This window comes from Aotus nancymaae, unplaced genomic scaffold (assembly GCF_030222135.1).
Source record: "Aotus nancymaae isolate 86718 unplaced genomic scaffold, 86718_ANA_hifiasm-v0.15.2.pri h1tg001144l, whole genome shotgun sequence".
NCBI lineage: Eukaryota > Metazoa > Chordata > Mammalia > Primates > Aotidae > Aotus > Aotus nancymaae.
The window spans coordinates 17501-24997 of record NW_026989560.1 but is presented as its reverse complement, the minus strand read 5'-3'; the positions used below and the strand labels follow the sequence as shown (position 1 = coordinate 24997).

The following is a 7497-nucleotide window of genomic DNA, read 5'->3' as shown; positions in this document are numbered from 1 at the left end:
GACGGGGGGGGGGGAGAGAGGGAGAGAAGAAAAAGAAGGAAAAGAAGAAGAAGAAGAAGCCCTCATGAATTTGTAGAAAACAAGACCTTATGACTTTTGCGTCCGTTGGCGACTCTAGGTAGTTTGCCGGGCCGGGTTCTGCGGCCTTGCTTCTGTTTACTTTTGCACTCCAGGCCACGATGCCCCAGTACCAGACCTGGGAGGAGTTCAGCCACGCTGCCTGCCTGCCGAGAGAGAAGCTTCACCTCGCTGACCCAGTGACGGCACGGCAGGGCACGGCACGGCACGTGTGGTTCTCAAACACAGGCATTCTTCTTCTTCCCCCCCCCCCCGCCCACGTACATATTTTATTATATACCAGCAAGGAACAACAAAAAGTTTCATCATGTAAACAAAAGAATATAATTTTTAGACATAATTGGAAGTTTCAAAATGTCCTTAAATCATTGTGATCTTCTCCAAAAGACACAGGTCTTAGAGTGTGGGCACAGGGCCATGAGTCAGATTTCTGGGTAGTCTCCCATGATAGCAATTTACGTTCTAGAGAAGTGGGTTTTGTGAACTCTGTCGGGGCAAATCTGTTAGGCCTCTTAAAGGAATGAAACCCTTTCACATCTCGGGGAAACAAATAAAAATATGTTGAAAGAAGGGATACTTCTAGGCTTAGATTTATTGTTGACAGTGATTTTAAAAATAAGCACTAAAAAACTGTTAAAAGATTCCTAGGTAAAGTTCTGGCTTTTACCAAAAATAAGAAAGGATACCTTCTGTAGCTCTACAGATGGTTTGGTGGAAAATAGAACGGGAAAAAGTGAGCCGACAAGAAAGCGAAATAGGAACGTCTAGGAAGGAGGCAAGAAAAGACGTAAGTCATAGCCCAAAAAAACCAAAACAAAACAAAAACGACATGGTCCTTTTCTAAGGCCAGGTGTTGGTGATATTCACCTATGTAAACTCAAGCCTAGAAGATCAGTACAGTCCTTATATATTCACTACTTAATAACATACGAGAAAAACACTTTTCATTTGATATATAAGAACTTTGTATGAACAGCTAGAAATATATATGTACATCGCAAATCCCAAATGAAACCCAACTTAATACAAAGTGAACTATAGGGATGACACAAAAATGGGTAGATATCAGAATTCAGCTAAGTTTACAGTTGTGCCTTATATCTTTTTTAAATTTTGCTTTTGAGACGGAGTCTTGCTCTGTTGCCCAGGCTGGAGCGCAGTGGTGCGATCTTGTCTCACTGCAACCTCTGCTTCCTGGGTTCAAGCGATTCTTGTGCCTCAGCCTCCCCAGTAGCTGGGATTACAGGAGTTGTGCCACCATGCCCGGCTAATCTTTGTATTTTAGTAGAGACGAGGTTTTGCCATGTTGGCCAGACCGGTCTCAAACTCCTAGGCTCAAGCAATCTCAAACTCCTAGGCTCAAGCAATCCACCCACCTCAGCCTCCCAAAGTGCTGGGATGACAGGCGTGAGCCACCGCGCCCAGCTGACAAATACATACAGGCATTCTGATGGGAACTGGTGTATGTATGAAAGTAACAGATGATCGAGTTTCTTTGGTGTCTAAAACAGAGCAAGCTCAAGATGTAAAGAAGATTGAGAAATTCCACAGTCAACTAATGCGACTGATGGTGGCCAAGGAATCCCGCAATGTTACCATGGAAACTAACTGAGTGAATGGTTTGAAACGAAGACTTTGTCATGTACTTAGGAAGTAAATATCTTTTGCAGTCGAGAAAGTGTTGGGACGGAAAATACTCTATGTCACCAAGTGGACTATTCAGAAGCTTAGAGGTCATTTTTTTGTAATTTTCTTTTGAATGTTTGGTTTAGAGGAGAGCTAGGAATGCGAATGTTTTCAGTCAGAAAGCCTGTATTTACTTTTGGAAACTGAACAAGCCATGCGTCTGTCTCGGGAACTTTGCAGATTACTTGATGTTAGGTAAAACGCATAATTGTTTCTTTGGCGGATTCGTATCAGTAACTTGAAAATGGGATATTAAGAAGAGCCAATGCTTCGTTAAATTTAGTTCGTCTGCCTTTAAAAGAACATGAAATGTGACCATTTTGTTGGATGGATCGGGGTATTTCTTTTGGAGCATAAAATGTATGCTGTCGATGACCAATAAATATAGAATATGGTAATCGGAATTACCTCCGGACCACAGTATGCATTGTTACGAACACCGTGCACCTGATTATGTATAGTAGTGTAGCCTCAATTATCTCTACAAGTCATTGACTAACCAGTATGCTTTGCCTTCTTTCCAGATTTAAACTACCTGTTATTATAGGGGACCGGTAGCATCAGCTTGTGGAGCAGTGGCTTTGAATCTAGTTTTCAGTGATCAGAAGCAGCAGTTATTTGAGTGCGTGAATGGAATGATGATCAGTATAAATGTACCGAAACCACCATGTTACAGAAATTTTTTCCTTCCTTCTTTCTTTCTTTCTTTCTTTCTTTCTTTCTTTCTTTCTTTCTTTCTTTCTTTCTTTCTTTCTTTCTTTCTTTCTTTCTTTTTTCTTTTTCTTTTTTTTTTTTTGAGACAGAGTTTCGCTCTTGTTACCTAGGCTGGAGTGCAATGGCACGATCTCGGCTCACCGCAACCTCCGCCTCCCGGGTTCAAGCAATTCTCCTGCCTCAGCCTCCAGAGTAGCTGGGACTACAGGCGCGCGCCACCACGCCCAGCTAATTTTTGTATTTTTAGTAGAGATGGGGTTTCACCATGTTGACCAGGATGGTCTGGTCCGGATCTCTCGACCTCATGATCCACCCGCCTCGGCCTCCCAAAATGATGGGATTATAGGCGTGAGCCACCACGCCCGGCCTACAGAAATTTTTACTACGTATTTTTCATCTGTAGTTTCTCAGAAGGGCTATAGATGATTCGAACTGTCAAATCCTCGCATGCTTCTGTGACACCCCTGTCCGTCTTCTCCCTTTCTTTAACCAAAGCGTTAGGTGAGACTGTCACAACCGTTATGTTTTCCATTAAACCGGAAGTGTGATATTATTTGACACTTATGCTTGTATCCTAAATTTCACCAACCAAACGTCATGTTCACATGTTGATTCCTCGGGAATGAAATGAAGGTACTATATACCTTGAAATATATTTTGTAGAAACTTGTCATGTTGAGCAACATCTTAGCATGGTAAGTAAGTTCCCTTAGCTATATAAACTTGTGCATGTTTCAGAGAGATCAGTAAATAAAATACTACAAAAAAGAAGGAGAAGGAGAAGAAGAAAGGAGTAGAAAAGAAGAAGAAGAAGAAGAAGAAGAAGAAGAAGAAGAAGAAGAAGAAGAAGAAAGAAGGAGAAGAAAAAGAAAAAGAAGAATAAGAAGAAGCAGAAGCAGAAGACCTTATTGTTGTACCCGAGCGAGTCAAAGAATGCAGCACACTCTGAGATTGAATTATGAGTCCTTTATTATGCCAGCGACCGAGAGGTGGCTGACGCACAAAATTCTCTCGGCCGGCCCCTAAGAAAATGTTAGGTGGTCTTTTATACCCTAGTTTTAAAAGGGAGGGGGAACGTAGCTGAAGCAAATTTTTCACAAAAGCAGAGTAAGCAAAAAGTTAAAAGTTAACCTAGTACATGAGAAATAAAACAGTGCCAGGTGCGAGGGGTACAGTTGTCACAAAAGACATACAACTTACATAGGTAACGGGGGCTCTGGGCACTGGACAGCAGCTGCCTGCATTCCCAGGCTCTGTTGGTACCACTTAAGTCGGCCTCTTATCAACAAATGCATTCCTGGGGGTGCCCAGTGTCAGCCCGCCCCAGCTGCTACGTACTCTGGTTCCGTACTGAATGGTGGGAAAACAACTAAAATGTAGAAGCTAAGATGGAGTCTGTCCAGCTCAGGAAGCTAACATAAAGCCTGAACAGCTTTTAGTCTGAGAAGGAGAGAGTTAGTTTTAACTGGCAAAAAGCAGGTTATCACACTATGAAGTACAGTTTACATTAACCCGCTGTCACCATACGTCGAGAAATCCACAAAAGCGCTAGTGAACAACAGGAGAAAAACAGCAGCTAACACGTCCTGGGGAAAAGATACGCCTTCCTAGAATTCCGTGCCAAGGCATCGCCTCCGGTAATCTTAAGGGAGCAAAGTATTACTTTTTAGACAGCGTTTCTATTTTGGGCAAATACTACTACGGCCCAGAGTGGCGCCATGATGCCCTTCCCGTTTTGCAAATTTGCTGGTCCAAGGAAGGAGAAAATAAGACATCATGATAAAAGGTGATTGAGACCCAGCCAAGATGAAGCTTTCCCAGGGAGGGAGGGAAGGAGGGAGGGAGGGAGGGAGGGAGGGAGGGAGGGAGGGAGGGAGGGGGGCCTGAGGCGTGAAGGGGTGAAAAAACGCCACCACTACAGTCCAGTCCGCCCACCCGCTTGCCCACGGGGGCCAAAGGCTGTGCCATCGCCCCCCGCTGCCTCTGGGGAAGTGGGACCGTGCCCCAGCCCCAGCCCCCATCTTCAAAAACAGTGGCCACCGAGTGAGGTGAGGCCTGGCGATCACCCATGCAAATGTCAACCGGCAAAGGGTGGGCGGAGGGGAGAGAAGATGGAGGCCCACCCGCCTGGCTCCAGAACGTTTCCACGCAGGGTGGCGGGAGGTGCGGTGTCGGGGGGAACCCACCTCACAAACTCACGGAATTGGAGTAAAGGGGCGGGGGGGAGGGGCTTAAAAAAAATAAACCAACTCCTCATAAAGCCCAAGGAGAAGAGTCTATGCATGCGCATGAAAGACACCAACAAACAAAGAAACACAAAGTACTGATAAAAGAACCATAGGGCCCCCACCAGGGTGGAGGTTCCCAAGGCAACGAGGGAGAGAGGGAGGGGCCTCCAGATGGGAGGAAGAGAAACCGGTTGCCCCAGGCTCTGTGAAGTCGTCAGGCAGACCTCCCTCCGCGCCACCTCGATTTTCCATTACAGTGGCCGCTAGGTGATGCCCGAAGACATTTATATAAAAGTGTCAGTGTTTTTATGCTTCACTAAATGATAAGGCCTATGTTCAAACATCATCATCTGCCTCACTCATTATTTCTCTTTCTCAGTGCCTGAACACACCCAATAGCAAGCACCAGGTAGAGGCTAAGACCCACAAAAATGGAAGCATCCTTCAAGTTGATAGGACATTTAACCATACTAAGCCCACTGTCAAAAACAATGTAAATTATACTCCTCCTGCAAAAGGCCAACTTATATGGCAAATATGTAAAAACCCTGGCATACAGGAAAAAATGAATACATGACAGTCTAATACATTATCCCGCTTTGTAGATAGACTTATCATTCCACTAAGTATTAACTATAGTTCCAAGCACTGAATCTGCTTAATAACCAAAATGTAAAGACCTTACCTTGTGGTTTGTAATGTCTCATTAACAGAAATGTGAACTTTGATAACAGTTTAACTAAAATATTTCTTTATTTCAAGCTATCAGATGACATTGACATATTTGCATTTTCTATCTGTGTATACGTAATGACTTTCTTCAAGGCTTCAAGATCAGGATTGTCTTATGCCTTTGCATCACGGACCTAAGAGACCCCAATTATTTGAAGATGGGATGGGGACAAAATGTGGGTCCCCGTAGTCCCTACTCTGTGCAGCATCCATTAGATGACCACCGTACATATCACCAAAGTAATGACAGTAAGTCCTAAATCCAAAGTGCAACTTTAATACTGCAATTCCAAAAAAAATAAAGCTGTATACAACTCTTGGAATAACTCACCCAAATAAATAGCTTTATAACAGACAGACAGACAGACAGACAGACACACACACACACACACACACACACACACACACACACACACACACACACACAAAAGACCTAGCTAGATGCTTGCAGATGTCAGCACGGAAAAGAAGGGAATCTTGGATCGCTCTGGGTCGGGGTGGAGGTTGGTGGGGGGAGCGGCTCAGGCACGCCGCATCACCAGCCTCTCCCCGATCCCTCTCGGGCCAGGTCGTTTCTGGGCCCACCCAGGGAATCCTCTCAGGTGGTGCCCACCTGCAACTAGTCGACCAGAGCCCCCAGGGGACACAGCCTAGGCACCCGCCCATGGGTTCATATGGAACTTCAATTCCCCTAGACAACAGGAAGAGGAGACCAGGGGCGGGGGCGTGTGGACGGAGGGAGGCTAGGGGTGGAGATGGGACCCATCTAAGATGGAAGTCCAGTCCATAGCGTTTCCGAGTGGGCGCCAGACCCACCACCTCAGAGTGGCAATACCTGTCACAGGGAAACGAAGGTCCGTGAAATCCACGCTCCCGGAGACAGCGTGGATTTCACGGGGAGAAGAAGACAGCTTGCAGCACGCTACCTCCTGTCCCGGGGTCAAGTTTTCACTCCCAAATTTCGCATTTCTTCCCCCCCTCAACAAAGTTCCGCTCTCGTTGCCCAGGCTGGAGAGCAGTGGCACGATCTCGGCTCGCCGAAACCTCCGCCTCCCGGGTTCCAGCGATTCTCCTGCCTCAGCCTCCCGAGTGGCTTGGGATGACAGGCACGTACCTGTATAATCTCAGCAACTCGGGAGGCTGAGGCAGGGGAATCGCTGGAACCCGGGAGGTGGAGGTTGCAGTGAGCCCAGGCTGTAGCGTAGCGTGGTGCAATCTCAGTCGACCGCCACCTCCGCCTCTCGGGTTCAAGCGATTCTTCTGCCTCAGCGTCCCGAGTAGCCGAGACTACAGGCGCACGCCACCACGGCCAGCTAATTTTTGTATTTTTAGTAGAGACGGGGTTTCACCACGTCGGCCGGGATGGTCTCGATCTCTCAAGCCCGTGATCTGCCCGTTCCATCCATGCTCACGCCTGTCATCGCAGCAGTCTGAAAGGCCGACGTGGGAGGATGGCCGGAGCGCCAAAGTTTGAGATCATCTCGAGCCGTCAGTCGACACCACCTCCGCCTGTATAAATTGATCATCATCATCATCATCAGCAGCAGCAGCAGCAGCAGCAGCAGCAGCAGCAGCAGCAGCAGCATCGTCAAAATTTAAAAAGGAATATATGTGTCCAGAGTGCGGGCCACAAAGCGAGACCACGTGCCGATGTCTTGGTCCAAAGCGTTGAGGCTGGAGTGACCCTGGGCTACAGAGCGAGACCCTGCCTTTAAAGAGAGACAGACGGGGGCGAGGGGGGGTGGCCGATGTGGGGAAGGGGGGGGGGGGAGAGAGAGAGAGAGAGAGAGAGAGAGAGAGAGAGAGAGAGAGAGAGAGAGGGGGGGGGGGGAGAGAGAGAGAGAGAGAGAGAGAGATGCGAGCCTGCCTCGATGGAAAGAAAAATGTGAGCCTTCCCCCAAATAAATAAAATAAACTAACTAATTAAATAAATGCATGCATGCACGCACGCATGCGTGCGAGGGAGCCTGCCTCTAAATAAATCGATTGATAGATAAATAAACAAATAGCCGGGCACAGTGGCTCAGGCCTGTAATCCCCCAGCGCTTTGGGAGGCTGA

At 46.9% G+C, this 7497-nt stretch overlaps 1 long non-coding RNA gene across 1 annotated transcript in view; it reads right to left on the bottom strand.

The window, feature by feature from the left end:
* Positions 1 to 5699: 5699 nt before the first annotated feature.
* LOC135273345 (uncharacterized) overlaps positions 5700 to 7497 on the bottom strand; it is a 3406-nt gene continuing 1608 nt past the window's right edge. Inside the window, exon 2 of the long non-coding RNA XR_010341130.1 lies at positions 5700 to 6947. This is a non-coding gene — a long non-coding RNA (uncharacterized LOC135273345). The remainder of the gene's footprint in view (positions 6948 to 7497) is intronic.